Source organism: Pseudorca crassidens, chromosome 19, assembly GCF_039906515.1.
Source record: "Pseudorca crassidens isolate mPseCra1 chromosome 19, mPseCra1.hap1, whole genome shotgun sequence".
Taxonomy (NCBI): Eukaryota; Metazoa; Chordata; class Mammalia; order Artiodactyla; family Delphinidae; genus Pseudorca; species Pseudorca crassidens.
Window position 1 is genome coordinate 55,228,784 of NC_090314.1, and position 13,113 is coordinate 55,241,896.

The 13,113-nt window shown below is 58.1% G+C and overlaps 1 long non-coding RNA gene and 1 pseudogene across 1 annotated transcript; one reads left to right on the top strand and one right to left on the bottom strand.

Annotated features, from left to right (window-relative positions):
- Nucleotides 1-13,113, bottom strand: part of LOC137212919 (transcription initiation factor TFIID subunit 13 pseudogene) — a 72,518-nt pseudogene that overhangs the window by 18,185 nt on the left and 41,220 nt on the right.
- On the top strand, nucleotides 3,349-5,030 carry LOC137212920 (uncharacterized). The gene is made up of 2 exons (XR_010937707.1): nucleotides 3,349-3,556; nucleotides 4,917-5,030. It is a non-coding gene; the product is annotated as an uncharacterized lncRNA (long non-coding RNA).

Sequence of the window (13,113 nt, forward strand, 5' to 3'; positions counted from 1 at the left end):
GCATTGGTTTGTTAATTCTCTGTGTCTGCTTTTCATGCTACAATGGCAGAGACGCAAATAAGGACCACCTGGCCCTTTTCAGAAAAAGTTTGCTGACCCCTGGCCTCGGGGAAAACATGTTCAAAGGCCAGTGGGTGAGAGACAGAAGAACTTTCTGGGCCCCGGGAGAAGCCCACTGGGGATGGAGTGGAGCGATTGCAGGTTGGCAGTAGGAGGAGGGAGGCCACAGAGATGACCCACCCACCGTATCCCACCCAGGAGAGGACAAGAGCTGAGGGTGGGTAGGCTCTGCTCAGCTGCCACCAGCCAGGTGCCAACCTGCACCAGCCTGCTGGGGAGGGGTGGGGGGGAGAAGAGGGAGGGGGAGAGAGCTCCCTAGTCCTATCGCCAGGAAGCAAGGCGCTGCCCATGGGGCCATGGGAAGGCTTGGAAATCAGAACATTCCCTATCCTTCCCAAGGAAACTGGGAGAACTCTCTCCTTCTGTGGAGCTCGACTATGCCTTCCTCTCTCAGGAGGCCAAGACTGGGCTCAGGGCTCAGGGCTCAGGGAGGGAGGGATGGGGAGGGTATCAGAAGCTGCTGTTCTTATTCCAGGGGGGCCCAGTAAGGCCCGGGGGGTATTCCCTCTACCTCTCTCCACTCCTGCTCAGCCAGAGCTGGAGGGATGCTGACACAGCAGATGGAGGGCTGTCCCAGGGGCCTGGTGTGGGCCCACATCTGGCCAGGGGATGCTGAGGTCACATGGCCTTCGGATGAGGGCAGAAGGGCATGAATGTTCAAGGATCCCCTTAGGAGGCTGGGACCATGGGGGACTCTCAGGGTACCCTGGGTATCTATGGGGCAAACCATCTAGCTGGGGGAGAGTGCTGCCTTCTGCCACCCCAATGCACTTGGGGGCTGCAAGATTGGGCTTAGGCGGGAAGAGTGGTACAAGCCCACGAGGTTGGGTGGAGGTGCTTCTCCTCTGCGTGGCGTTGGGAGCTGGCCTTTCATTGGAGTGCGCGGGAGAGATGGATTCCTCCTGGGGTCTCCCCTCACCCCACACAGACCTGCAAACCAGGGGTGGCAGGGGTCAGGCCTCCTCAAGAAGCCACCTTTGTACATTTGTCTCTGAGCTCCCTTCCAGAGGTGGGGCCCCTGGGTAGCTGCCTGAGGACTAGACCCCAGGCCACCTCCTCCCCTGAGTATCTGGGACCAGTTAGAGTGACTCTATCAAGCCCTGACCCTCAGTAGTCTCAGTCGTCTTTGCTGCAGGCAAAGCGACTGGGGTGGGGGTGAGTCGTGGGAAATGCAGGTCCATTCCTGCGACAGGGCTGCAGGAGAGCAGAGTCCTCTGGTTAGACGGGGAGAGCTGGCTGGAGGCAGGGATTCCTGCTGCTCGGGCTGAGCCTGCCTCCGGGCCTGACTTCAGAGGCTCCCTTCTCCTCCGGCCTCCTCAGCAGCACAGCTGCAAGGAGCGGAACCTGCGACCTCAGCCCTCCTGGCCTCGCCCCCCCCCCACCGCCCCGTCCCGGGCAGCAAGCCCTCCCCAGGCGCTGGGAGGCCTCCATCGGCAGGGCCGAGGCTCCAGGCCAGGTCTCCCGCCCTCTCCTCTGCGCCGTACCCAGTGGGCTCCATCACCCGGGGGAGCCCCACCTCCCGCCATCCTTGGCCGGGGAACCGGAACACTCAACTCCCTAGATGTTGCCTCACTCTTCACAGCACCTCCCAGCCAAGGTCCCCGCCCTGGCCCTTTCCCACTCCTCCCTCCCTCTCTCCGAACTTCCTAAAGCCCCTCCCCTGCCTGCCTGCAAGTCACCTGACTGGGTCGCTGGAGCCCAGCCCCACCCAGATTCCCCACCCAACTCTCCCAGCTCTGGAAACGCCCGAGAGCCGCCCCAGTGCTGCCAGCCCCCATCCAGTTCCAGCTGCACGCTCGCCCTCCAAGAACGTGCATACACCCACACAGGTGCACGCACACACGCGTACATAACGCACGCACGGTGTGCACAGGAGTGCACACGCGCCCACCTGTGCACATGCAATGCACGGTCATGGGTGCAACATACACACATAGACACGTGCACACGTTCACGTGTGCCTGCACATGCACGCGCGCACGTGCACACACACACACACTCTTGCACCATCCAGTTGGTTTCACGCCCCATGCTCCTTCCTCCCAGGCTCCTGCAATGCTCCTTGCATCTCGAATCCCCTCCAGGGGCCTGCACTTGTGACTTGGGGTCAACGTTAGCTCCCCAAGGCTCTTTCCAAAACAGCACCCGCCTCACCCCTCAGGACAGTGGCACTCTCCTGCTCCCAGGAACTGGCATCTTAGGCTACAATCCATTTTTTGCAGCTGAGATGACAAAAAACAAAAGCCAATCCCCTGTCCCTGTCCAATACTGGTGAATGACTGGGGGGAGGGGGAGATCCCTGCCCACAAGGCTCAGCTTCACTGGCAAAGGGACTTTCCTTAGAAGGAGCAGAGGCATCTTGTATCAGCTCTTAACGATTTGGGAAGGGAAGCTGAATAGCTCTTTACTGTAATTCGAACAACTAAATTATTCATCGAGAGCGGCTGACAGAGATTGGACAGTGACCAGAGAGCCAGGAGACCCCGGCCCAGCCCCGTGACCCAAGCCCGTGCCCGGCCGACTCCCTGCTCCTGAGGGGCTAGTGAGAGGGGTCTGGGAAGACGGTGGCCCCAGGGGTCCCGCACCAATTCCATCTGGGAGGTGGGGAGGGGGGTGGGAGGAGACTGAATCGAAGGGCCCTGGCCATGTGGGGAGCCACAGGGCCCCTGGCCCCTCAGGGACTTGTCTTAACGGAGGGGTCTCACCTGCTCTGACCAGACGGACCCCAGGCCACAGCAGGCTGGCACTGTCCTGAGAGGCCAAGTGCACAGGGGCCTGGCTCCCCTATGCCATCCCCTTCCTCAGCCTGGAACCTTCCCTGCTGCCCCCAGAGGTTTGGGTTGGAGGGGGCATGCCACAGAGTCCTGCCCAAAGCTGAGGCCTGGCCTCCTCCTCCCACAGGAGGCTCAGGATGGGGGGACAGGGAACAGGTGGCCATGAGATCCCATCCCTCAGATTCAAAACACAGCCCAGCTCGTCATCATCCGGGCTCTGGGCACAAGGAGGAAGAGTGGGCAAGAAAGGCCCCCCCCCCCACGGTCTCCTGCCCGGCTTGGTTGGGCCTCCCCAGACACCCACTCAGCCTGTGGCCCTGTACTCTGATGGGGAGGGAGGCAGGGACAGAGAGCTCGGAATGAAGTCCTCAAGCAATTGGTTGGGGGCCCAGCTCTGTCAGTCCCAGCGGAGCGAGTGACTGGAGGAGCGGGGGTGGGGTGGGGGGGGAGGATGGAGTGTCCCGTAACATCCTCTCAGGTCTGCGAGCAGGAGTCTCCTTTCCCCACAAGCTTGGGGCCGGGGGAGGCTTTCTCTCTTTCTCTGCTCGTCTTCCCTCCCGCCCACGACACCCGGACCTGGCAGGTGCTCTGTAAACACGAATGGAAATTATGAACGTACGAACGATGCAAACGGGGGCCGAAGGATGGAAGGCGATCAATGCGTGAGTGCGCATGCGTGGGGCCACAGCCTCGGCGAGGGAGGCGAGGCAGCAGAACAGGAGGGGAGAGTCGGGAGAGGACAAGAGGAAAGTAAGGGAGAAGGAGAAAAACAAGGGGGAGCCTCGTGGTGGCAGAGAACGTGCTGAGACGGGAGGTTAAAGTCAGTGTCCCCGGAGGGGGGACAGGGAGGGGCGGAGGGGGCAGAGGAAGAGGGCGCAGCCTTTTGGAAAGTGGAGCCCTGGGGGCAGCACGTGCTGACTCACCCGCCTGCCTTCAATTTTCCCTGTTTCCTGGGGATTCTCATTTTATTTTCGGGAAAGCTGCCTGCTCCGTGACTAATTTGTTCTTAAACAAACCAAACCCAGGCGGTGGGGAGGCTGGGCGGGGCCTGAGTCACTCTCCGCCCAGGGGGACCACACCTCAGCTCTGGGCCTGGCTTCCCCCCAGCTCCTGGGGGCCCCTCAGCCCTGGCCTGAAGGTGGCTCCGATGCTCCCTGGTGGGGACACCCTGGGTTTCTAGGGATCCCAGGCTGCTGAGTGAGCACCCTGACTGTCCACTGCCCAGAACAGTGCCCAGCACAGAGCCGACGCTCAGTTCATGTTTGTTGACTGACTGACTCTTTGGTTCCTCGTTCTTCTCTCTCATCAACTCCTCCTTGAATCCTTCCTCTCCCCTGAAGCCCTTCAGTTTGGTGACACAGGTTTTTACTAAGAGTTACCCTTCACCAGAACCATACCCTAAGCTAGACACACAATAAATTCCTTCAGTCTGAATCTACATATCCTTGTCTGGCCCCTTGGGATGTGCTTCTAGCTGCCTTGCCATTTAGGGTGGCTCAGGGGTGTCCATCTGGCAGCAGAACCAAGTCAGGGGGCAGCCTGCAACCCAGGCATTCTGCTAGGCAGGGGGGAGATGCTGCCCCCTCAGGTTTACAGAAGAGGGCACTGAGGCTTAGGGAGGCCCGAGGTCACTAAGCCAGGAAGCAGCAGATGCAAGATTTGAACCCAGACCTCAGAGCACCTCCCAGTATACCAGCCTGTCATCTGCTACCCTCCACTGAAGTGGGATCCAGAGCCCCAAAGACACCTCAGCCTTGGGCCTGGTGGGGCAGGATGATATAGATCCCAATGGGAGGATCAGGGTGAGAGTGGGGGTGTTTTCTCCAACTCCAGGTCCAGCCCAGATGCAGCCACTAGAATAAGCCCAGGTCTCGGAAGGCGGGGCATGTGCAAGACAAGCCATTGGCATATGGAAAGAAACACAACCTCTCTATTTCTACTCTTTATCTCATCCTTTGAAACGTTCAACTTTTGTGGGTACATGATATATAAACCCAGTAATAGGGTGCCTATGCTTTACAGATAAATCCACAAACTGGAACATTTTCCTGAAGGGGAGAAACAGCCCCCCACCCCCGTCGGCTGCACCCGGGGACTCACGCATAGTAGGTGGCCAATAAACATTCTGTGCCTGAAGGTGTGCCAAGCGGTTCTGGTTGGGAGGCAGCGGGTAGGGGGTTCTTACTGCGTCGGGAGACCGGCCCAGCCGGCCCATCACGGGGCCCGGGCCCACCTGCAACATCGCGGGACGCGGCTACGGCCGGCCCCGCCCCCTGCCGGCGCGGCACCACCCCCCTCGGCGCGGCCGCAAGTTTACCCGGAAAGGAGGCGGGCTCGCCTCTCAGCAGCTGAGATACCGCCCCACGGCTTCCCCGGCGGGTCCCCCTCCGCCTCCCTCCCGCCCGCCCGGCGGCGCGCCGGATCCACCGGGGCTGACCCACGCCCCGGGCGGCCCTGCGGGGGTGGCAGCCCGCGGGCGCCGCGGTGCCCAGCCCGGCCCTCGGGCGAGGCGGCCCAGGGCTGCAGTCACCGAGCAGCTCCTCGCCAGCGAGCACGTTTCCAGGAAGCACGCGCGGAGCCGGCTCGAGTTCCCGACAGCCGGCCGGGCGCGGGTGCGCAGAGAGACTACGTCTACACCAGCGATCAATGCGCGCCCGGCTCGCCTCCCGCCGCGCGCAGCTGCAAGGGTGCCTCCCATACTCCTTTCTTGGTGGGCAGGTCTTCTCGCCTCCTTGCCTGTCTTTAAAATGAGAGTGTCAGTCAGCCCCACCCCAGAGCCGTGTGAGCATCAGCGGTGCAAGGGCCCAGGACCGTGCCGGCCGAGCCCTCAGAAATCGCCGCTTTTATTGCTACAGAACAAATCCGAGCGCAGGCCTCGCGGGCCAGGTCCGCTGACCTGCAGTTGAACCAGCCGGCTCCTCCCCCTGCACTAGAACTATTCTCTCCCCCCCCTCGCTTTTTTTAAGGGGTTCGAGTGATCAGCAAATTATTCCCTTGGAAAAAAACTCCTTAAAAGAAGGCGAGCAGGGATTGCTCTAGTCAAGGGTTGGGGGCCTCCGAGTTGCTTTCCTAACGCGGAGGCTCGCGGTTCTGGAAGGCTAGGAATGACGGGGTGCGGGGCAAGGAGGCCCAGGTGCCCTCGGATCAGCTCAGCTCGGGCTGCGGGAAGTGCCCGAGACGGGCTTCAGCTCAGCTCACCGGCCCCCACTCCTGATGTGAGAGGCTGGTGGGGAGCGGGAGAGAAGGAGGGAGAGGAGGAAGGTGGGGTGGAAGACCTTTGGGAAGGCGCAGGGATGGCACCCACGCTGCTGGGGAGGTCTGACAGGGGAACAGAGGAGGGGGCTGCAGGGCCTTTCCCCCCGCCCCCCCCCCCCCCGGGCTAACTTTGGGACTTCAAGCACGAAGGAGCAAGGGGCAGGGGGCGGGGCTCCTGCTCTTACCAGGCCACCTGTGTCAGCCCCTGGTTTCCCACAAGACAGAAAGTGGGGTTCTCATGGGGCCAGGCAGCAAAGTCAGAGTAAGATCCCTAAGGCTGCTCAGCCCTGCACAGGGTCCCCCCTCCCCCTTCCCCCCCCCCCCAGGTGGCTCTCTGCTCACCTGGATGGGGAAAGAGGCCTAGATCTGGGAGGAAACCTGGATCTGAGCCCCCAACCGCCTTAGCCCCCACCAGGCTCAGGGTCCTGCTTCACAGGGATGGCAGTGTGGAGGGGAGACCCCCCGGTATCCTCAGCAGGATCAGGAGCCTGGGGCTGGGGAGGTTTGGGGGTGTTTGCGATGGCATAGTAAGAAGTGTTGCTGTGAATTCACCTCAGGGTGTCTGGAAGTGGCAGACTGAGGACTTGAGTCCCTTGATGTTAGTTGCAGGCAGGGTTCCTTTGAAGGGGACCCTGGTCTCAGGCCAGGCATGTGGGCAGGCTTTTCGAGGCGCTGTCCTGCTCCAAGGTCCAAGCAGGGTTACCCTCCTGCCCTAAGCCATCCTGTCTTCTTCATCCTGCCTGGAGTGCATCCATTCATGCATTCATTCAGATTCACGCATGCATTCATTCATTCATCCATTCATGCAGTCATTCAGTCCCTCACCCCACCTTTGCTGAGTGCCCCTGGTGGGTGAGACACAGGCTAAACCTGGAGATTCCATGAAGGAGCTCCGACTGGGGGGGGGAGCTCCCCTTTCGAGCCTGGGCGGCCAGGAGCACAGGGGAGAAGCCCCTAAGCCCAAGTTTGGCACCAAAAATAAATTCTTTGAATGGAAATTTGTATTGAGATCAATGTAGACTCGCAGGCAGTTGTAAGCAGTAACAGAAAGATCTCTTTGCTCAGTTCCGCCAATGGTAACACTTTTCAAAGCTCCGTATAATATCACACCCAGCACACTGGCCTTCATGCAATTTGTCCACCTTGGGTGTGGGTCTGGTTGATATAATCCTATCACCTGTGTCTGCCACCAGTCGAGATGCTGAGTAGTGTCACCACCGTGTCACCACCGCAAGGACCCCATGCATGACCCTGTGCACGACTCGGCATCCCCCAGCCCCAAGTCCCTGGCCAGATGTGGATTCTGAGCAGCAAGTAGGAGGCGTTACTCTCACCCTCCCCTCCCCCAGCCCTTGCCGGCTGTGTTTGGTGCGTCAACCTCCCCTCGAGGGCAGTGTGTCGGGTGTCTCCCAACCCTGGCCCGGCACAGTGCCTGGCCTGCACTAAGTATTTGTGGGAGGAGGAGGCTGTATCCAAATCAGTGGCCCGGAGGACAGGCTTGCCCTGAGGGGGGTGAGAGTGTTCTACGGTTTGTGGGGGAAGGAAGCGTGTGTGTGTGTGTGTGTGTGTGTGTGTGTGTGTGTGTGTGTGTGTGTGCATGAAACATTCAAAACCAACTGTTTGCTTCTGGGAGGGGCAGTAGGTGGCGGGGGAATGGGGGCGGGATGTATTCGTTTCTTATGTCTGCTGTAACAAATTAGCGGCTTCAAACAATGTAAATTTATTATCTTACAGTTCTGGAGGCCAGAAGTCTAAGCTGAGTCCATAGGGCTGTGCTCCTCCTAGAGGCCCTAGGGGAGAACCTGTTTCCTTGCATTTTCCGGCTTTTAGAGGCTGCCTATATTTCTTGGCTCACGGCCCCTTTGTTATAGACTCAATGTTTGTGTCCCCCCAAAAATTCATATGTTGAAGCCCTAACCTCCAATGTGATGGTATCTGGAGGTGGGGTCTTTGGGAAGTGATCAGGGTTACATGAAGTCATGAGGGTGGGCAGTCTTTATGATGGCAGCCCGAGCTAAGACACTCCTTCACCATCTTCAAAGCCATTAGACGGCGTCTTCTCATCTCTCCCTGACCTCGTGCCTCTCACTTATAAGGACCCTTGTGATTACATTTACATCCACCCAGATGATCCAGGATCACCTTCCATCCCAAGGTCCTTAAACTTTTTTTTAAAAAATAAATCTATTGGGCTTCCCTGGTGGCACAGTGGTTGAGAGTCCGCCTGCCGATGCAGGGGACACGGGTTTGTGCCCTGGTCCAGGAAGATCCCACATGCCGCGGAGCGGCTGGGCCCATGAGCCATGGCCGCTGAGCCTGCGCGTCCGGAGCCTGTGCTCCACAACGGGAGAGGCCACAGCAGTGAGAGGCCTGCGTACCGCAAAAAAAAAGGAAAAAAAAATCTACTTATTTATTTTTGGCTGCGCTGGGTCTTTGTTGCTGCGCTCGGGCTCTCTCTAGTTGCGGTGAGCGGGGGCTACTCTTTGTTGCAGTGCGCGGGCTTCTCATTGCGGTGGCTTCTCTTGTTGCGGAGCACGGGCTGTAGGCACATGGGCTTCAGTGGCTGTGGCTCATGGGCTCTAGAGTGCAGGCTCAGTAGTTGTGGTGCACGGGCTTAGGTGCTCCGCGGCATGTGGGATCTTCCCAGCCCAGGGCTCGAACCCGTGTCCCCTGCGTTGGCAGGCGGATTCTTAACCACTGCGCCACCAGGGAAGCCCCCAAGGTCCTTAAACTTAATCACACCTGCAAAGTCCCTTTTGCTCACTAAGGTAACATAGTCACAGGTGTCTGGGATTCGGTGTGGACATTATTCAGCCAACCCTTTTCACATCCGAATTGTGAACCATACGAATAGATGACCTATTCAAAATACAATGTCAACTAAACAAACAAAGGAGACCCAAGGTGAGGCGAGGTGCCCAGGACGCAGGGAGAAAGCTCTGCGATCGACCCCTTCCTGGGCCTCGGTCTCTCCTCTGAGTGAGGGGATGAGGCAGCATGAATCTGGGACCAGTGGGACCGTGAGGGCTGATTCCACCTCCCAGAGCCTCAGCCTTCTTCCTGTTCAGTGGGGATGGTGACATTTCCTGTCCTCCTAGGGCTGTTGTGAGGATTAAAACACTGAGTACAAATCATCCCAAATGCACCCAAAATGGTAACCGGTGGTCATGGGAAAGCTAGTAACAGCCACCTGCCGGCTCTGTGTTCGTAGTGACCTGCCGTATTCCCCCCAGCAGAGAGAAAGCAGTGCCTCGCCCATGTCCCACGCTTCTGCAAAGGCTCCTCATGGCCCCTCCCCCTGTGGCACCTGGCAGTCCCCTCCCCCTACTGAGACCCGGCTCCCTGGGGCAGCATCCCAGCCACACCTGGCACCTCATCCCTACTCCCAGTCATGGAGGTGGCATGGGAGGCTCAGGAACTGACAGCATATGACCCTGGAGTCAGGCGGAACTGGCTTGGAACCCAGTTCTGTCCCCAGACTGGCCATCCACTGCCTTTGTCTGCCCAGCGCCCCTTCCCCTTCTTTCGGTAAAAGGCCCCCAGTAGGCATTTCTCCACCATTCTTGGTCTTTGCGGCTCATTGATGGAGCTGACCTCCCCCATCCCCTGGAGTGGGGAGTGACCCAGGATGGCCCCGTCAGAACATGCACACCCTTGCTGGTCCCAGCATGGGGACAAGACCCAAGCAGCCCCACGGCCAGTCTGGACTTTACCCAGAGCTGCTGCAGCCATTTTTGTCACCGCTAGTGAGAGCCTGCCCGTGAGTGAAGCCAGCAGAATGGAGAGATGGAGAGAGACAGGGTTTAGGTGACACCACTGGCGAATCTGGATCCAGTGGTGCCTGAAGCCCAGCTCTCATCCTGTGCATGTTTCTCGTGGGAACCAATAACACAACCCCCTTCTAACTGCTTAAGCCAGTGTAAGTTGGCTTCACACAGTCCTAATAGCTGTTAGTTAAATGACCCTGGGCATTTCGCGTATATTCTGTGCCTCAGGACATACAGTCAATGACAAAATAATACATGCTCATATGGTTGTTGTGATACTTATATAAGATAATGAATTAAGTTACCTAATTAGGCACATAGTAAGCTCGGTTGTTATATGATACGAGAGTTATTACTTTGTAGGAGTTGGGTTAGAGCTGCGTTAATCAAAAGAATAAGCATGACACAAATGAGACCATGCCATCTCACCAGGGAGAAAAGCCTCATTATTGAGAAACCAGCCATACTGGCCTGAAATCAGAACACCTGTGTTGGGAGGCAGACACCCTCTCCCTCTCCAGAGCCAGCAAGACTCTGGCAGGAGAAAACCCCCAACAGCATCTGTGGACACACGCTAAGGTGACCCCAGAGCATCACATTTGTGTATAGTCTCCTCTTTGTGAGTGTGCGCAAAACCCAGGACTAGCTTCCCACCAACAGAATACGGTAAAGGGGATAGGATCTCGCTCCTGCGATTACCGTATATTATTTAAGACACCATCTTACAGCCTGGAGCTAGAGCCTCAGTTCTTCTTCCCGGGAGCTTCTCCATGGGGTAGTTTGAGCATCCTCATGGAATGGTGACTGGCTTCCCCAAGAGCAAGTGAGCCAAAAGAAGAGGCTACGCTTTACAACCTTGCTCTGGAAATCACACGCTTCCACTTTGTTGTATTCTATCGGTCACATAGATTGGCCTGACTCAGTGTGGGAGTGGCTACTGGGGGTGTGAATACCAGGAAACGGTATCACTGGGGCCATCTTGGAGACTGGCCACCATACGAGGGATGGCAGTAGGGACAGGGGCTGGTGGGGGCTTGGAGAGGGCTATGGGAGGAAGACCCAGGCACTTGAAAAGCTAGAGCACATCCCAATGCCCTAAAGTGTGAGGCCACCCCCGGCTCCTTCCTGAAGCAGTTCAGGGAATGAGCTGATTCAGGGAAGAAAATCACAGCTCCCAGTCTTGCTTCTCCGAATAGGGACGTGGACCCCGCCAGGGAACTGGAGCCCTGCCAGGGGAGGGGCAAGGGGGGGTACCCCATCCGGGCCACCCCTCTTTGCTGCGTGGTCCTGGCTGCTAACTCCCTTCTCTGAGCTTCTGTCTCACCACTCTCCGTGCAGGTCAGCTTATCTCTCCCTCCGTGTAGAGACAGGGGAACTGGGGAGGGGAGAGGGGGGTTAACATCTATTGCGTGCTGCCGTGGGTGGCCCTCTACAGCGCTCTCCCATTTAACCCTGAATGACTCCCATGCTGGGTGCCCTCCAGCCGCATGATCCAGTGAGGAAACTGAGGCTCAGAGGTCCCTAGGTGAGTGGGGTGGAGACTGGGGAAGACTCCGCCCTGATGTCCTCAGGTGGTCGGATCAAGGCTCCTGCACCCAGGGCCCCCTCCCTGGATGGAGCTGGGACTCAAGGGAGGAAAGAGGGAAGGAAATGGTCTGGGGAGGTCAGTGCCTGGAAGGGGGTGTGGGGCTGAGGCTGGGAGACGGTTGGAAGCCCTGCCCAAGGCAATCCGAGACCCAGGCTCTGACACTGCTGGCCAGCCTTCCCCGCATTGATCTGGGGAGTTCAGGCTCACATCTCTGGCTGCACAGTCTTCCTGGAGCCATCCTGCTGTCTTCTTTGGGGCCAGCCCAACCTGGCTGCAGCAGGGAGGCCCCTGGTGGAAGGAGGAGGGCGGCCAGCACACTTACAGCCAGCTGGATGTTCAGATCTCCTCTGCCCACTAGAAGGCCCTGGGCTCAAGGTCCTGGAAAAGATCTGCCTACTTCAAGGAGAGGGCCCAGCAGGAGCACTGAGGCCAGATTTGAGCAGGGAAGAAAGCTTGTGGGCCTGGAATCCCAGGGCAGAGAACAGGATAATCTCCTGGTCACGTAGGCCAGGTAGACCTAAGGTGCCCCACAAGAGGATTCCTGAAGGCTGGCTGGGGAGCCCTGAGGAATGATATAGGAGAGGGCGCAGAAGTGAGGAAAAGCTGAGGTGTCCCCTACAGAGCCCAGGAGGGCCACTTCTGCCACACCCTCTGGGCTCACTGCCCGGGCTGAGTCCCACCGAGCCCCACCGAGTGCCACCCATGCATCCTCACCACAGCCCCATGGGCAGGGTTATTCCCACTCCCTGTGGACCGGCCGTGAGAGGTAAAGTTGCCACTTCACTCCCTCCCCACAGAGTTGCAGGTTCCGAATCTAGTATGAAGGCTGACCTCTGGAGGACTTTGCTCACTGCTTCCCGTGTATGACCTCATCCACCATGAGAACTAAGAGGCTGGAACTGGTACAGATCCCATGTCATGGATGGAACATCCAGAGGCGTCCTGTCATGTGCCCAGGTCCCACCGCCACTTGGTGCCAGGATTAACATCCAGGCGTCCCACAGGAGCCAAAAGGTGGGAGCAACCCGAGCACCCACAGACACACGAATAGATAAACAAAACGTACCCCATCCACACGGGGCACCCTTAGTCCAGTGGAATCTTAAAAGAGGAAGGAAATTCTGATTCATGCGACGACATGGATGACCTTGAAGACATTATGATCAGTGAAGTAAGCCAACAAAAGGACAACTACTGTAGGATTCTACTTAATACGGGGTATTTAGAATAATCAACTCCACAGAGACAGAAGGTAGACTGGAGGTTGCCGGGGGCCCGTGGGGAGGGAGGACGGGGACGTAGTGTCGATGGGTAGAGTTTCAGCTGCGCAAGAAGAAAGGGCTCTGGAGATGGATGGTGGTGATGGCGGCACAACAACATGAATGTGCTTTATGCTCCTGGACACGTAAAAGTGGTTAAAATGGCAAATCTTACGTTATGTATATTTTACCACAATAAAAAATATTAAACGCAAACAAAAAAACCCCAGGCATCGATCTCGGTGTCCATGCCGCAACAACCAGACCGCACGAAACTGGCTGCCGTGTCCAAACCTTTGCTCCTCCCTGACTTCACGGTCCCAGGGCAGCGGGAGGAGGACGCCAACACC